Source organism: Ranitomeya imitator, chromosome 3 (assembly GCF_032444005.1).
Source record: "Ranitomeya imitator isolate aRanImi1 chromosome 3, aRanImi1.pri, whole genome shotgun sequence".
NCBI lineage: Eukaryota > Metazoa > Chordata > Amphibia > Anura > Dendrobatidae > Ranitomeya > Ranitomeya imitator.
In genome coordinates this window covers 533,744,019-533,762,517 of record NC_091284.1, presented here as the reverse complement: position 1 = coordinate 533,762,517, position 18,499 = coordinate 533,744,019, and the positions used below count along the sequence as shown (strand labels likewise).

The window sequence follows — 18,499 nt, the reverse complement described above, 5'->3', positions numbered from 1 at the left end:
ATGCATAGAATAGCGGGAAAAACACAGAAAATATGCAAAATTAATGAACATGCAGCTTTTTTTTTCAGCGATGCGTTTTTTTCGCGGAAAAAAATGCATCATGTGCACAAAACATGCAGAATGCATTCTAAATGATAGGATGCATAATGTATGCGTTTTAATGAGTTTTTATAGCGTTTTTATCGCAAAAAAAAAAAGGGCAAAAAAACCTGAACGTGTGCACATACCCTCAGAGAGGAGTTTTGGAAAGTATTTCCTGACAATATCTCACAGTGAAGATCTTTCTGCAGCTTCATTCTGCATCAGCACATATCTATCAGATCTAGCACTGCTACAGCCATGGAAGAAGCGAGTACACAAGATAATGGCATGGTACACGGTGTACTCAGCACTTTGCTACAGGCAGAAATCATTTACTACAGGAGAAAAACACAAAACGCTGATAATAAAGGGGCAGTGTAAATAGGAGAGAGAAAAGCAGGGCAGAAAAGCATGGGCACACCCAATATAGACAAAGAAACACCTTATTTTATGGAATACGATGTACAACAAGAACAACAAAGACCCAAAGATTTAAAATACAAATACGGTACATAAACACAAGAGGCTCGGATGCAATAATCCAAATAAAGCCTCTTCCACAGGCAAAACGGTCAGCCGGTCCTGGAGGGCATTCTAAGGCTGGGTTCAGCTTGCGTTAATGGGACCGCGCTAACGGACAGCGTTGCACGGCGAAATTAACGCCGTGCAACGCGTCCGTTAGCACGCCCATTGGCAGCAATGGTAATGCGCATCGCTAGCGCGTGCCATCTTCGGCACGCGCTAGCGATGTGCCGGTGTTTTGTGACGCGCCTCGGACGCTGCTTGCACGCCCGAGGTCCGTTCCCCGCTCTCGCAGATCAGGGATCTGCGCTAACGGGGACGTTAAACGCGACCCCGAAAAAGAAATTGCGTTAACGCAATCCGCTAGCGCTTAGCGCCAAACGGATTGCCCTAACGCAATCTGAACCTAGCCTAAGGGATGCTATACTGGAGTATCTGAAGAGGAATAACCTCATGACCCAGTATCAGCACGGGTTTACTAGACACCGGTCCTGTCAGACTAACCTGATCAGCTTCTATGAAGAGGTAAGTTCCGGACTGGACCAAGGGAACCCAGTGGACGTAGTGTATATGGACTTTTCAAAAGCTTTTGATACGGTGCCACACAAAAGGTTGATACATAAAATGAGAATAATGGGGATAGGGGAAAATATGTGTAAGTGGGTTAAGAGCTGGCTCAGGGATAGGAAACAAAGGGTGGTTATTAATGGAGCACACTCAGACTGGGTCGCGGGTAGCAGTGGGGTACCCCACAGTGGTCAGTATAGGGCCCTCTTCTTTTTAACATATTAATGACTTTGTAGGGGGCATACAGAGCAGAATTTCAATATTTGCAAATGACACTAAACTCTGCAGGGTAATCAATACAGAGGAGGACAATTTTATATTATAGGATGATTTACCGTATATACTCGAGTATAAGCCGAGAATTTCAGCCCATTTTTTTTAGGTTGAAATTGCCCCTCTCGGCTTATACTCGAGTCATTCCCAGGGGTCGGCAGGGGAGGGGGAGCGGCAGCTGTCTAATTATACTCACCTGCTCCTGGCGCGGTCCCTGCACGTCCCTGATTCTCCGGACGCCAGCAGCTTCTTCCTATATTGAGGGCTCACAAGGTTCCGCTCATTACAGTAATGAATGTGGACCCGACTCCACTCCCAAAGAGGTGGAGCCGCATATTCATTACTGTAATGAGTGGTACCATGTGACCACTCAATACAGGAAGAAGCTGTCAGCGCCCAGAGAACAAGGGACATGTAGTGCTGGGACCGCGCCAGGAGCAGGTGAGTATGACGGGGGGGCAGTGCGCGATATGCACCGGTCCTCAGTCTTCCGCGTCCTCTACAGTGATGCTCAGGTCAGAGGGCGCGATGACGCGATTAGTGTGCGCGCCGCCCTCTGCCTGAACAGTCAATGAAGAGGACGCAGAAGACATAGCGGCGCCCATCGGTGGAATGCGGACAGGCGACTATAGCAAGTTTCGGGGCCTGAGAGAGGAGAGGGGAGTATGTTATTTTTTTTATATTTTTAATCGCAGCAACAGCATATGGGGCAAATATCTGTATGGAGCATCTTATGGGGCCATAATCAGCATTTGTGGAGCATTATATGGGGCAAATGTCTCTATGGAACATCTTATGGGGCAAAGTTCAGCGTTATATGGGCAAATATTTCTCTGGAGCATCTTATGGGGCAATGTGCAGCATTATATGGGGCAAATATTTCTATGGAGCATCTTATGGGGCAATGTGCAGCATTATATGGGGCAAATATTTCTATGGAGCATCTTATGGGGCAATGTGCAGCATTATATGGGGCAAATATCTCTATGGAGCATCTTATGGGGCTATGTGCAGCGTTATATGGGGCAAATATTTCTATGGAGCATCTTATGGGGCAATGTGCAGCATTATATGGGGAAAATATATCTATGGAGCATCTTATGGGGCCATAATCAGCATTTGTGGAGCATTATATGGGGCAAATGTCTCTATGGAACATCTTATGGGGCAAAGTTCAGCGTTATATGGGCAAATATTTCTCTGGAGCATCTTATGGGGCAATGTGCAGCATTATACGGGGCAAATATTTCTATGGAGCATCTTATGGGGCAATGTGCAGCATTATATGGGGCAAATATTACCTGCATCTCAAAAACATTTCTAGAATTCGCCCTTTTCTTACTTTCGACTCTGCAAAAACTCTGACTGTTTCACTTATTCATTCTCGTCTGGACTATTGTAACTCTCTACTAATCGGTCTCCCTCTTGCAAAACTCTCCCCGCTCCAATCTGTCCTGAATGCTGCAGCCAGGATCATATTCCTCACCAACCGTTACACCGATGCCTCTACCCTGTGCCAGTCATTACACTGGCTACCCATCCACTCCAGAATCCAGTACAAAACTACTACCCTCATCCACAAAGCACTCCATGGCTCAGCACCACCCTACATCTCCTCCCTGGTATCAGTCTACCACCCTACCCGTGCCCTCCGCTCCGCTAATGACCTCAGGTTAGCATCCTCAATAATCAGAACCTCCCACTCCCGTCTCCAAGACTTTACACGTGCTGCGCCGATTCTTTGGAATGCACTACCTAGGTTAATACGATTAATCCCCAATCCCCACAGTTTTAAGCGTGCCCTAAAAACTCATTTGTTCAGACTGGCCTACCGCCTCAATGCATTAACCTAACGATCCCTGTGTGGCCTATTTATAATAAAAAAAAAAAAAAAGGTTCCTCGCATCATGTTCTCATACACTTTATGCAGTATTAGCCCTCTGTGTCTGTACTGCTACATACTTAGGCAGGTAACTGGTTCATGCAGCTTTACATGAACACCTGAGCCTTACACTATAGCTGGTCCGAATAACTAAAGCAATTGTTACCATCCACCTCTCGTGTCTCCCCTTTTCCCCATAGTTTGTAAGCTTGCGAGCAGGGCCCTCACTCCTCCTGGTATCTGTTTTGAACTGTATTTCTGTTATGCTGTAATGTCTATTGTCTGTACAAGTCCCCTCTATAATTTGTAAAGCGCTGCGGAATATGTTGGCGCTATATAAATAAAATTATTATTATTATTATTATTATGGAGCATCTTATGGGGCAATGTGCAGCATTATATGGGGCAAATATCTCTATGGAGCATCTTATGGGGCTATGTGCAGCGTTATATGGGGCAAATATTTCTATGGAGCATCTTATGGGGCAATGTGCAGCATTTTATGGGGCAAATATCTCTATGGAGCATCTTATGGGGCCCATCATGAACTGTATGGAGCATTATATGGGGCTCCTGATTCAATATGGATATTCAAAAACACTTAAACCAATGAAGTCTCAATTAATTTAACTTTTATTGGTATCTTTTTTTTATTTTTTACATTTACCGGTAGCTGCTGCATTTTCCACTCTAGGCTTATACTCGAGTCATTACGTTTTTTGTGGCAAAATTAGGGGTCTCGGCTTATACTCTAGTATATACGGTATGTAAACTAGAAGCTTGGGCTGATAAATGGCAAATGAGCTTTAATGGGGATAAATGTAAGGTCATGCACTTGGGGAGAAGTAATAAGATGTATAACTATGTGCTTAATTCTAAAACTCTGGGCAAAACCGTCAATGAAAAAGACCTGAGTGTATGGGTGGATGACAAACTCACATTTAGAGGCCAGTGTCAGGCAGATGCTACAAAGGCAAATAAAATTATGGGATGCATTAAAAGAGGCATAGATGCTCATGAGGAGAACATAATTTTACCTCTATACAAGTCACTAGTGCGACCACATTTAGAATACCGTGCACAGTTCTGGTCTCCGGTGTATAAGAAATACATAGCTGAACTGGAGCGGGTGCACAGAAGAGCGACCAAGGTTATTCGAGTACTGGGGGGTCTGCAATACCAAGACAGGTTATTACACTTGGGGCTATTTACGGTAGTTTGGAAAAACAAAGGCTATGGGGTGATCTTATTTTAATGTATAAATATATGAGGGGACAGTACAAAGACCTTTCTGATGATCTTTTTACGCATAGACCCGAGACAGGGACAAAGGGGCATCATCTACGTCTGGAGGAAAGAAGGTTTAAGCACAATAACAGATTCTTTACTGTAAGAGCAGTGAGACTATGGAACTCTCTGCCGTATGATGTTGTAGTGAGTGATTCATTACTAAAATTTAAGAGGGGACTGGATACGTTTCTTGAAAAGTATAATGGTACAGGTTATATATACTAGATTCCTTGATAGGGCGTTGATCCAGGGAACTAGTCTGATTGCTGTATGTGGAGTCAGGAAGGAATTTTTTTCCCCAATGTGTTGCTTACCCTTTTCCACATGGGGTTTTTGTTTTTTGCCTTCCTCTGGATCAACATGTTAGGGCATGTTAGGTTAGGCTATGGGTTGAACTAGATGGACTTAAAAGTCTTCCTTCAACCTTAATAACTGTGTTACTGTTACTAATACAATCCACCTGTGTGTAATCAAGTCTCCGTATAAATGCACCTGTTCTGTGATAGTCTCAGGGTTCTGTTTGAAGCACAGAGAGTATCACGAAGACCGAGGAACACAACAGACAGGTCCGTGATACTGTTGCGGAGAAGGTTAAAGCCGGATTTGGATACAAATTGATTTCCAAAACTTTAAACATCCCAAGGAGCACTGTGCAAGCAATCATATTGAAATGGAAGGAGTATCATACCACTGCAAATCTACCAAGACCCAGCCGTCCCTCTAAACTTTCATCTCAAACAAACTCTGGATGAACTGCAGAGATCTAAAGCTGAGGTGGGACAGTCTGTCTATAGAACAACAATCAGTCGTACACTGCACAAATTTGGCCTTTATGGAATAGTGGCAAGAAGAAAGCCATTTCTCAAAGATATCCATAAAAAGTGTTGTTTAAAGTTTGCAACAAGCCACCTGAGAGACACAAACATGTGGAAGAAGGTGTTCTGGTCAGATGAAACCAAAATCGAACTTTTTGGCAACAATGCCAAATGATATGTTTGGCGTAAAGGCAACACAGCTCATCACCCTGAACACACCATCCCCACTGTCAAGCATGGTGGTGGCAGCATCATGGTTTGGGCCTGCTTTTCTTCAGCAGAGACAGGGAAGATGGTTAAAATTGATGGGAAGATGAATGGAGCCAAATACAGGACCATTCTTGAAGAAGACCTGAGTCTGGGACGGAGATTTGTCTTCCAACAAGACAATGATCCCAAACATAAAGCAAAATCTACAATGGAATGGTTCACAAATAAACGTATCCAGGTGTTAGAATGGCAAAGTCAAAGTCCAGACCTCAATCCAATCGAGAATCTGTGGAAAGAGCTGAAAACTGCTGTTCACAAATGATCTCCATCAAACCTCACTGAGCTCGAGCTGTTTGCCAAGGAAGAATGGGCAAGAATTTCAGTCTCTCGATGTACAAAACGGATAGAGACATACCCCAAGCGTCTTGCAGCTGTAATCGCAGCAAAAGGTGACGCAACAAAGTATTAAGTTAAAGGGGCCGAATAATATTTCACGCCCCATGTTTCAGTTTTTGAATTTCCACAAAAATTTAAAATAAACAATACATTTCGTTCAACTTCACAATTGTGTTCCATTTGTTGTTGATTCTTCACCAAAAATTTACATTTGGTATCTTTATGTTTGAAGCATGATATGTGAGAAAAGGTTGAAAAGTTCCAGGGAGCCGAATACTTTTGCAAGGCACTATACACCTATCCAGGCCAGCTGTACTAGATAAACAGATTCAGGCCAGCTGCACTAGATACTAGTGATGAGCGAGTGTACTCGTTGCTCGGGTTTTCCCGAGCACGCTCGGGTGATCTCCGAGTATTTGTTAGTGTTCGGAGATTAAGTTTTCATCACCGCAGCTGAATGATTTACAGCTACTAGCCAGCTTGATTACATGTGAGGATTCCCTAGCAACCAGGCAACCCCCACAAGTACTAAGCCTGGCTAGTAGCTGTAAATCATTCAGCTGAGGCGATGAAAACTTAATCTCCGAACACTAACAAACACTCAGAGATCACCCGAGCATGCTCGGGAAAACCCGAGAGACGAGTATACTCGCTAATCACTTCTAGATACACCTATCCAGGCCAGATGTACACATATCCAGGCCGGCTGCACTAGATCCACCTATCCAGGCCGGCTGCACTAGATCCACCTATCCAGGCCGGCTGCACTAGATCCACCTATCCAGGCCGGCTGCACTAGATCCACCTATCCAGGCCTGCTGCGCTAGATCCACCTATCCAGGCCGGCTGCACTAGATCCACCTATCCAGGCCGGCTGCACTAGATCCACCTATCCAGGCCGGCTGCACTAGATCCACCTATCCAGGCCGGCTGCACTAGATCCACCTATCCAGGCCGGCTGCACTAGATCCACCTATCCAGGCCGGCTGCACTAGATCCACCTATCCAGGCCGGCTGCACTAGATCCACCTATCCAGGCCGGCTGCACTAGATCCACCTATCCAGGCCGGCTGCACTAGATCCACCTATCCAGGCCAGCTGCACTAGATACACCTATCCAGGCCAGCTGCACTAGATACACCTATTCAGGCCGGCTTCACTAGATACATCTATCAAGACAGGCTGCACTAGATACACCTATCCAGGCCAGCTGCACTAGATACACCTATCCAGGCCAGCTGCACTAGATACACCTATCCAGGCCAGCTGCACTAGATACACCTATCCAGGCCAGCTGCACTAGATACACCTATCCAGGCCAGCTGCACTAGATATACCTATCCAGGCCAGCTGCACTAGATATACCTATCCAGGCCAGCTGCACTAGATACACCTATCCAGGCCGGCTGCACTAGATACACCTATCCAGGCCGGCTGCACTAGATACACCTATTCAGGCCAGCTGCACTAGATACACCTATCCAGGCCAGCTGCACTAGATATACCTATCCAGGCCAGCTGCACTAGATACACCTATTCAGGCCAGCTGCACTAGATACACCTATCCAGGCCAGCTGCACTAGATATACCTATCCAGGCCAGCTGCACTAGATATACCTATCCAGGCCAGCTGCACTAGATATACCTATCCAGGCCAGCTGCACTAGATACACCTATCCAGGCCGGCTGCACTAGATACACCTATCCAGGCCAGCTGCACTAGATACACCTATTCAGGCCAGCTGCACTAGATACACCTATCCAGGCCAGCTGCACTAGATACACCTATCCAGGCCAGCTGCACTAGATACACCTATCCAGGCCAGCTGCACTAGATACACCTATCCAGGCCAGCTGCACTAGATACACCTATCCAGGCCAGCTGCACTAGATATACCTATCCAGGCCAGCTGCACTAGATATACCTATCCAGGCCAGCTGCACTAGATACACCTATCCAGGCCAGTTCTATATACACTATCGAGGCCAGTCGTATTACATGCACGTATCTAGGCCACCAATACTAGATACACCTATCCAGGCCAGTTATTCTAGATTCACCTATCTAGTACCAAGCGGGAGTTGCTATGTTAAATACTAAATACTTGTTGTGAAAAACTAACTGTCCTTAAATGGTAAAGTGCTAAAATAAGAGATTCAAATCCGCATGGAATCATGCAGTCGCTGGTGAATTCTAGCTAAACTTGTAAATCTCCGATTTAAAGGGACACTGTCACCTGAATTTGGAGGGACCAATCTTCAGCCATGGAGGCAGGGTTTTGGGGTTTTTGATTCACCCTTTCCTTACCCGCTGGCTGCATGCTGGCTGCAATATTTGATTCAAGTTCATTCTCTGTCCTCCATAGTACATGCCTGCACACGTCAATATTGCCTTGCGCAGGCGTGTACTATGGAGGACAGAGAATGAACTTCAATCCAATATTGCAGCCAGCATGCAGCCAGCGGGTAAGGAAAGGGTGAATCAAAAACCCCAAAACCCCGCCTCCATGGCTGAAGATTGTTCCCTCCAAATTCAGGTGACAGTGTCCCTTTAATACATAAAGTGCTCTTTTGGACCTGGAAATTCGGATTTGTGAACATGGCCTGAGCATGAACTGCAATTCAAATACAAGCTGGGTGAATTTGATTGCCTTTTATATGCATGGACCCGTGGCCGGTCCATGAATCTCAGTATGTACTCAAAGAATGTTCATGTTAATCTGCCTTTAGACAGAGGTCTGGTGACCTAGGAGGCCATTAGCGTAAAATTATCTCACTTAGGCTGGAGTCACACTAGCGATTTTAAAATCTGCCCGATTTTGATGCACGAGAGTTGGACGAGTGTAATGCAAACGTCATGCTCGTTTCATGCGTTTTTTTATGCAAGTACAATCCAATTTTTCACACCTAGCATCCGATTTACATCCAAATGCAGTGTGATTTCTATCTGACTGCAATGCGATTTTAGCATGAGCTTTTACATAGAGAAATTCTCTAGGTCACTTATACATCATTTTCAAAGGAAATATTCTTCAAAAACAAACACACACACACACACACACACACACACACACACACACATATATACAGTGGGTACAGAAAGTATTCAGACCCCTTTAAATATGTTTCACTCTTTGTTTCATTGCAGCCATTTGGTAAATTCAAAAAAGTTTTTTTTTTTTCTCATTAGTGTGCACTCTGCACCCCAACTTGACTGGAAAAAAAACAACAGAACTGCAGAAATGTAGTGATTTTTGCAAGTTTATTAAAAAAGAAAACTGAAATATCACATGGTCATAAGTATTCAGACCCTTTGCTCAGTATGGAGTTGAAGCTCGCTTTTGAGCTAGTACAGCCATGAGTCTTCTTGGGAATGATGCAACAAGTTTTTCACACCTGGATTTGGGGATCCTCTGCCATTCTTCCATGCAGATCCTCTCCAGTTCCATCAGGTTGGATGGTGAACGTTGCTGGACAACCATTTTCAGGTCTCTCCAGAGATGCTCCATTGGGTTTAGGTCAGGGCTCTGGCTGGGCCAGTCAATAATGGTCACAAGGTTGTTCTGAAGCCACTCCTTAAGGTACCGTCACACTAAGCGATGCTGCAGCGATACGGACAACGATCCGGATCGCTGCAGCGTCGCTGTTTGGTCGCTGGAGAGCTGTCACACAGACAGCTCTCCAGCGACCAACGATCCCGAGGTCCCCGGTAACCAGGGTAAACATCGGGTTACTAAGTGCAGGGCCGCGCTTAGTAACCCGGTGTTTACCCTGGTTACCAGCGTAAAAGTTAAAAAAAAAACCAAACACTACATACTTACCTTCCGCTGTCTGTCCCTCGGCGCTCTGCTTCTCTGCCCTGTGTAAGCACAGCGGCCGGAAAGCACAGCGGTGACGTCACCGCTCTGCTTTCCGGCCGCTGTGCTCACAGTGAGTGCAGGAAAGCACAGCGCCGGGGACAGACAGCGGAAGGTAAGTATGAAGCGTTTGTTTTTTTTACTTTTACGCTGGTAACCAGGGTAAACATCGGTTTACTAAGCGCGGCCCTGCGCTTAGTAACCCGATGTTTACCCTGGTTACCAGCGAAGACATCGTTGAATCGGCGTCACACACGCCGATTCAGCGATGTCAGCAGGAAGTCCAGCGACGAAATAAAGTTCTGGACTTTCTGCAGCGACCAACGACATCACAGCAGGATCCTGATCGCTGCTGTGTGTCAAACTGAACGATATCGCTAGCCAGGACGCTGCAACGTCACGGATCGCTAGCGATATCGTTTAGGCTACGTTCACACTAGCGTTGCGCCGCCCTGCGTCGGCGACGCAACGCGCGACGCACGAAAAAACGCGCACAAACGCATGCAAAAGCGCGCGCGTTTTGCGACGCGTGCGTCATTTTTTGACGAGAATCGGACGCACAGAAAATGCAACTTGTTGCATTTTCTTGCGTCCGACGCTAGCGTCGTAAACGACGCAAGTGTCAAAAAACGCCACCCAAAAAACGCATGCGTCCCCTATGTTAAACATAGGGGCGCGTCGCCGGCGCAACAGCGACGCACATTCGCGGAACGCCAATGTGAACGTAGCCTTAGTGTGACGGTACCTTTAGTTACAGTGCCTACAAGTAGTATTCAACCCTCTGCAGATTTAGCAGGTTTACACATTTGGAATTAACTTGGCATTGTGACATTTGGACTGTAGATCAGCCTGGAAGTGTGAAATGCACTGCAGCAAAAAAGAATGTTATTTCTTTATTTATTTTTTTTCTAAATTGTGAAAAGTCTTTTCAGAGGGTCATTTATTATTCAACCCCTCAACCCACCAGAATTCTGTTTGGTTCCCCTAAAGTATTAAGAAGTAGTTCAGGCACAAAGAACAATGAGCTTCACATGTTTGGATTCATTATCTCTTTTTCCAGCCTTTTCTGACTATTTAAGACCCTCCCCAAACTTGTGAACAGCACTCGTACATGGTCAACATGGGAAAGACAAAGAAGCATTCCAAGGCCATCAGAGACAAGATCGTAGAGGGTCACAAGGCTGGCAAGGGGTACAAAACCCTTTCCAAGGAGTTGGGCCTACCTGTCTCCACTGTTGGGAGCATCATCCGGAAGTGGAAGGCTTATGGAACTACTGTTAGCCTTCCACAGCCTGGACAGCCTTTGAAAGTTTCCTCCCGTGCCGAGGCCAGGCTTGTCCGAAGAGTCAAGGCTAACCCAAGGACAACAAGGAAGGAGCTCCGGGAAGATCTCATGGCAGTGGGGACATTGGTTTCAGTCAATACCATAAGTAACGTACTCCACCGCAATGGTCTCCGTTCCAGACGAGCCCGTAAGGTACCTTTACTTTCAAAGCGTCATGTCAAGGCTCGTCTACAGTTTGCTCATGATCACTTTGAGAACTCTGAGACTGACTGGTTCAAGGTTCTCTGGTCTGATGAGACCAAGATCGAGATCTTTGGTGCCAACCACACACGTGACGTTTGGAGACTGGATGGCACTGCATACGACCCCAAGAATACCATCCCTACAGTCAAGCATGGTGGTGGCAGCATCATGCTGTGGGGATGTTTCTCAGCCAAGGGGCCTGGCCATCTGGTCCGCATCCATGGGAAGATGGATAGCACGGCCTACCTGGAGATTTTGGCCAAGAACCTCCGCTCCTCCATCAAGGATCTTAAGATGGGTTGTCATTTCATCTTCCAACAAGACAACGACCCAAAGCACACAGCCAAGAAAACCAAGGCCTGGTTCAAGAGGCAAAAAATCAAGGTGTTGCAGTGGCCTAGTCAGTCTCCTGACCTTAACTCAATTGAAAACTTGTGGAAGGAGCTCAAGATTAAAGTCCACATGATACACCCAAAACACCTAGATAACTTGGAGAAGATCTGCATGGAGGAGTGGGCCAAGATAACTCCAGAGACCTGTGCCGGCCTGATCAGGTCTTATAAAAGACGATTATTAGCTGTAATTGCAAACAAAGGTTATTCCACAAAATATTAAACCTAGGGGTTGAATAATAATTGACCCACACTTTTATGTTTAAAATTTATAAAAATTTAACTGAGCAACAAAACTTTTTGGTTTGTAAGATTTATGCATCTGTTAATAAATCCTGCTATTGTTTGAAGTTTGAAGGCTCTAACTTATTTGCATCTTATTAAACCTGCTAAATCTGCAGGGGGTTGAATACTACTTGTAGTCATTGTATTTTAGCTGTGTGCTTAGGGTCATTGTCTTGTTGGAAGGTGAACCTTCGGCCAAGTCTGAGGTCCAGAGCACTCTGGAAGAGGTTTTCATCCAGGATATCTATATACTTGGCCGCATTGATGTTTCCTTCAATGGCAACCAGTCATCCTGCCCCTGCAGCTTAAAAACACCCCCACAGCATGATGCTGCCACCACTTTCACTGTTGGGATTGTATTGGGCAGGTGATGAGCAGTGCCTTGTTTTTTCCACACATACCACTTAGAATTATCAGCAAAAAGGTCTATTTTCGTCTCATCAGACCAGAGAATCTTATATATCATAGTCTGGGAGTCCTTCGTGTGTTTGTTTTTTTTAGCACACTCTATGGCAGCTTTCATATGACTTGCACTGAGGAGAGGCTTCCATTGGGCCACTCTGCCATAATTCCCGACTGGTGGAGGGCTGCAGTGATAGTTGACTTTGTGGAACTTTCTACCATCTCCCTACTGCATTTCTGGAGCTCAGTCACAATGATCTTGGAGTTCTTCTTTACATCTCTCACCAAGGATCTACTCCCACGATTGCTCAGTTTGGCTGGACGGCCAAGTTTAGGAAGACTTCTGGTGGTCCCAAACTTCTTCCATTTAAGGATTATGGAGGCCACTGTGCTCTTAGGAACCTTGAGTACTGCAGAAATTCAGTTGTAACCTTGGCCAGATCTGCGCCTTGCCACAATTCTGTCTCTGAGCTCCTTGGCCAGTTTCTTTGACCTCATGATTCTGATTTGGTCTGACATGCACTGTGAGCTGTGAGGTCTTATATATTCAGGTGTGTGCTTTTCCAAATCAAGTCCTACCAGTTTAATTAAACACAGATGTCTCCAATGAAGGAGTAGAACCATCTCAAGGAGGCTCACAAGGAAATGGACAGCATGTGACAAATATGAGTGTCTGAGCAAAGAGTCTGAATACTTATGACCATGTGATATTTCAGCTTTTCTTTTTTAATAAATTTACAAACATTTCTACATTTCTGGGGTTTTTTCAGTCAAGATGGGGTGCAGAGTGTGCATTAATGAGAAAAAAAATGAACTTTTTTGAATTTATCAAATGACTGCAATGAAACAGAGTGAAAAATTTAAAGGGGTCTGAATTCTTTCCGTACCCACTGTATATCTATTCTATTCTAACCTGTCACGCTGTGATTTTACTGTACACGACACATGAATTGCTAAGTTTTTCCAATGAGATCGGTGTGTAAAAATTGGACAGCACTCGCATGGTCTGAGTGCTGTGTGATTTTTTTTCTCACCCATTGACTTCTATTGCGGGATGCGATCGTTTTCCGATTACAATCGCAGCATGCTGCAAGTTTTTTCCAGTCTGATCGTGATCCGATCCGAGCTGGAGAAAAAACACAGATGAACACACAAAGATAGAATTACATTGGTCTGAATGCAATCTGATTTTTTTATCGGATTGCATTAGTCCGATTTCATCTCAAGTTGGAATGAGTCCTTAACGCGATAATCATCTTCAGTAAGCTCCCACGCGCTCCTTAGTGGTAGCGTTATTAAAGGGAATCAGTCACCCCAAAAATCATATATGAGCTAAGGCCCGCGGCATCAGGGGCTGATCTACAGCATTCTGTAATGCTGTAGATAAGCCCCCGATGTAACCTGAAAGATAAGAAAAACAGGTTATATTATACTCACCCAGGGGCGGTCCCGCTGAGGTCCGGGTCCAATGGGCGTCGCAGTCCGGGGCCTCCTAGCTTCATACAATGACGTCCTCTTCTTGTCTTCCTTCCGCGGCTCCGGCACAGGCGTACTTTGTCTGCCCTGTTGAGCCCAGAGCAAAGTACTGCAGTGCGCAGGCATCAGGCCTCTAGGACCTTTCCCGGCGCCTGCGCACTGCAGTACTTTGCTCTGCCCTCAACAGGACAGACAAAGTACGCCTGAGCCGGAGCCACAGCGTGACTACAAGAAGAGGACGTCATCGTATAAAGAAAGGAGGCGCCGGACCCGGATCGCAGCGGGACCGCCCTAGGTGAGTATAATATAACCTGTTGTTCTTACCTTTCAGGTTACATCGGGGGTTTATCTACAGCATTACAGAATGCTGTAGATATGCCCCTGAAGACGATTTTTGGGGTGACAGATTCCCTTTAAATAACATTAGTGTATGTGATCAATTCATTTAGCTAATAATAATAATAATTTTTATTTATATAGACCCAACATATTCCGCAGCACTTTACAATTAAGCGGGGACATGTACAGACAATAAATTCAGTATAAGTTAAGACAATTTAAACAGTGACAGTAGGAGTGAGGTCCCTGCTCGCAAGCTTACAATCTACAAGGAAATACATATTATTAAACTATTGTGTCAAAAGCAAAGTTAAGACCAATGTCTTGGGTTTTAGAGAAGGAAGGGGGCACAGGTGTTTTCCTATTAGATGATAAGTAAACACAGTATCACATTCCATAATTGCTTCCTGTAATTGATGTTATACCAATGAGGCTATGCAATGCTATCCAATTAGCCAGCATCCCTACATTATCTAAATGTTTAATGAGACCTGTTGTGCACTACTCATGTCTGGTTTTCCTTTTGTTTTTAAGCCCTTATTTATTTAGTGAATATGTTGCTACCTTTATGTGTGAAGTAGCTACTCTATATCACAAAAAGCCCAGGGTGTGATCCCAGCAATTGTGTGGCCTCAGCACTATAATAGTTACCGTATCTTTCTCTGGTCTTCAGAATGCTACACAAGCAAGTAACCAGAGGAATGAAGATAAGCCTGCCTGGAGTGGAAGACATTCAGAGAGCTCAGGAGCAGACAGCTGGATTTCAATGTAATAGCCTGGTCCCTGTGAAAGACTGCTCAAATGTGTTAATGAATATACCGCATTGTCCGACACAAACACTGGACTCATTATTGCAGGACTGTCAATATGACTGCTAAACATATCACACTTCCGAGAGTTTCAAGAACCATAACTGGGATTATCAGAAAAAGAAATATAATCCTTCCAATAGAGAAAAAAGTTTCTCAATCTTTGTCTATCCGCATCTTACCAGACAGATCATGGTGCTTTCTGGGCCTCACCACTGGTCGTAGTTCATGCCAAATTTAGAAAAATAGTCTAAGTTTATCCTAACTGTTTCTTGAACTAAGAACATAAAAATAAGTAGAAAAGGAGTTAACTACATATGTTATATCTTTATCTAAGGGACTTTCTGGGATTCTGGCTCTTTTTTTAAATAATGAAGAAAAGAAGTCCACAAATTCTTAAGGCCCATTTAGACTGGCAGAATCCGATCTGTTAACGAGCACCAATCACGTGGTCGCTAGTGCATCCACTGTTTACATGGACCAAGGAGCTGCCGATAACTATTCTTATGCAGAAATAAGCTGATCAACTTAAAAACAATGATTGAATGCGCCAATATCTGGGAATAAGTATCAGCTTAAAGCAGAGCTTGGCAAAGTGCGACCCGCGGGCTATATCCGGCCCCCTGGCTGCACCATGCTCTAGGCCGCTCCCAGTCTGCTGCCGCCTGCTTCCTGATGTCACCACAAACAGCAGTGAATACACTGATGGAGGATGGAGTCGCTGGCTCCTTATAGTTTCTTTCATAAGTATATGAGATATTTGCATATATATCGCGAGGTCTCATATTGTACATAGAGAGGATAAAGGGAATCATACTGTATAAGGGAGGCTATGTGGGGGGCTCATACTGTATACAGAGCAGTGTAAGGGCTCACACAGTACATAGAGGGGCTATAACTGTATATATTAGTAGATTGTGAGCCATCGCGGGCAGGGTCCTCTCTCCTTCTGTACCAGTCGTGACTTGTATGGTCTAAAATTACTTGTTTTTGTTATTCTGTTCAGATATCAGTATACCCAATTCTGCTCAATTTTAAGTGATAATATAAAATATTAATATTTAGCAGAATTAATGTTAACTTATTGGTTCAGCCCTACATAGCAGTCATGATCTCATGGTATCCTTCAGGAAAATTAGTTGCCCATCCTTGACTTAAAGGGAACATCATCTATGATAAGTTTTTGTAATTGTTTTTAATGTCCATAACTTTGTTTTAGAAATCCGCGTATCCATTTGATAGAAAACCATTAAAAAATTTAATGCAAATGAGCCAAAATTTCAGGTGGCCTAGCCCTTCACTGATGGCTATGTGGCTTCCCCTCCCACCGCTAACATTCTGACAGTGACTGACAAGTCGCTCTTCAGTGATTGTCAGCAGAATTTAAGCGGTTAATAGCAGTGATCAACTGCTTAACATTTTTGTGCTATATGTATTTTTTTAAAATGTTAGGCTTTTTTTCATATTTTAATCCTTGTCAAAAAATAAAAATAAAAATGTAGTAGTCTTGTAATATTCACACTGTCCACTTACATTCATATTTCCTGTTCTTTCAGGAACAGTTTATAGCCAGCTGATAACATGTGATCCACCATTGACCTTTTCTCAGGCTCATTTGAAACTTCAATGCAAAAACAGGGTCAGGATCTGACCATGCAAAGACCGACCACGTGTCTCAGACCTGAACTCGACAGCTTCATGTATGCCTATTAAGCTGACTGACTGTGAGACACAAATGTGGGAATGCAGCCTAAGGCACGTGTGTGCCTATGAGAAGTTTTTGGTGAGATTTTGACACAGTGTATTTTTGCTACATAATTTTTTTTTTCTTTTTTTCGTAACACATCACTACTGACCTGCGGTGTGTGTTTCAAATCCGGAACATGTCAATTTCTCTGGCAGGTATGACAAGTTGTGTGTGCTGATTTTTACCATAGATTTACATCTAATTAAATTACATTTAATAATAATCTTTATTTTTATATAGCGCTAACATATTCCGCAGCGCTTTACGGTTTGCACACATTATCATCGCTGTCCCCGATGGGGCTCACAATCTAAATTCCCTATCAGTATGTGTTTTGGAATGTGGGAGGAAACCGGAGTGCCCGGAGGAAACCCACGCAAACACGGGGAGAACATACAAACTCCTTGCAGATGTTGTCCTTGGTGGGATTCGAACCCAGGACTCCAGCGCTGCAAGGATGCAGTACTAACCACTGAGCCAAAATGCTGCCCCGGATGTGGAAAATCCGCAGATAAAAACGCATTTTTAGTGTGTTTTTGGAATGGAAACACATAAAAAAAATGAATGTATTCTGCAAATCATGTCTGTAAAGCGCTGTGAATTAATAACACTATATGAGTGAGTAAAATAAATAGATAAACATGACTATCAATTAAGTTTTATTAAAAGCCAAATACCAGGAAGAATAAAAAACAAAGCAGCTTTGTTCAAATATTGTTCAATATTATCAAAACAAATGAGTGGTCTGTGCTATGGTGCTAACACAACAGTGTAACCATACATAGCAGAGTAATCAAGACTATTGGTAAGTGGGGAGTTAGGCCAGGTTCAGACAGCCATTGTAATAACCTTGCCAATAGCATCCACAATTTGCAGATGTGACTGGCTGTGTGCATCCTTGCCTGCTCCTCCGTATTTCTCAGGAGCATTAGCACATACAATACAATTAGCCCAAGGCTGCTGCTGCACACATGGACAAAAAACATGATCATCTGGATGAGGTTTGCTGTAATCCAGTCCACATCTGGCCGCTGCATAAGGACAGGGGTCCCAGATGTACACTAAGTCAATGTCTGACCCTATAGGGTGCATGCACACGGTAAGCATTGTCTGCGTTTTGTCGCATCAAAAAACACATTTTTTATGCTGCCTTCTGCTGACACTTCAGTATTTGCAGAAGACCTTTCTGCTGCAAATACTTAATATGTGCACATAGCCTTAGGCCGGGGTCACACTTGCAAGTGCAGAACAAGTCTCTCACCTCAATACCCGGCACTCGGGACCGGAGCATTCGGCTGCATAAAAGTACATGGCAGTGCCAGGTATTGAGACGAGAGACTCGTGCAAGTTTCTTGCATTGCACTCGCAAGTGTGACCCCGGCCTTAGAGAGAAGTTGTCACCAGGTTTACTAGAGAGCTCCATGAGCTAGGGGCAGAGATGAGGACTGCAGCGATTTAGCACTCAGTGGGCTGTTTGCTGCACTGTTAATAAAATCTCTTTAATCTGCTGAAAAGCTCCCAGTTCTCTGAATGCGGAGCAAGGTATAACTGTGCCCACACAGCTGGTTGGCAGCTTTCTTCCTATGCTAAGTGTACACAGCTGCCAATCAGTGGTGGGGGTGGGGTAA

General features: G+C 44.5%; 1 protein-coding gene across 5 annotated transcripts in view; it reads right to left on the bottom strand.

The window, feature by feature from the left end:
* The window catches only part of TMEM131 (transmembrane protein 131), a 250,062-nt gene that overhangs the window by 131,549 nt on the left and 100,014 nt on the right, over positions 1 to 18,499 (bottom strand). The gene's annotated exons all lie outside the window — the stretch shown is intronic.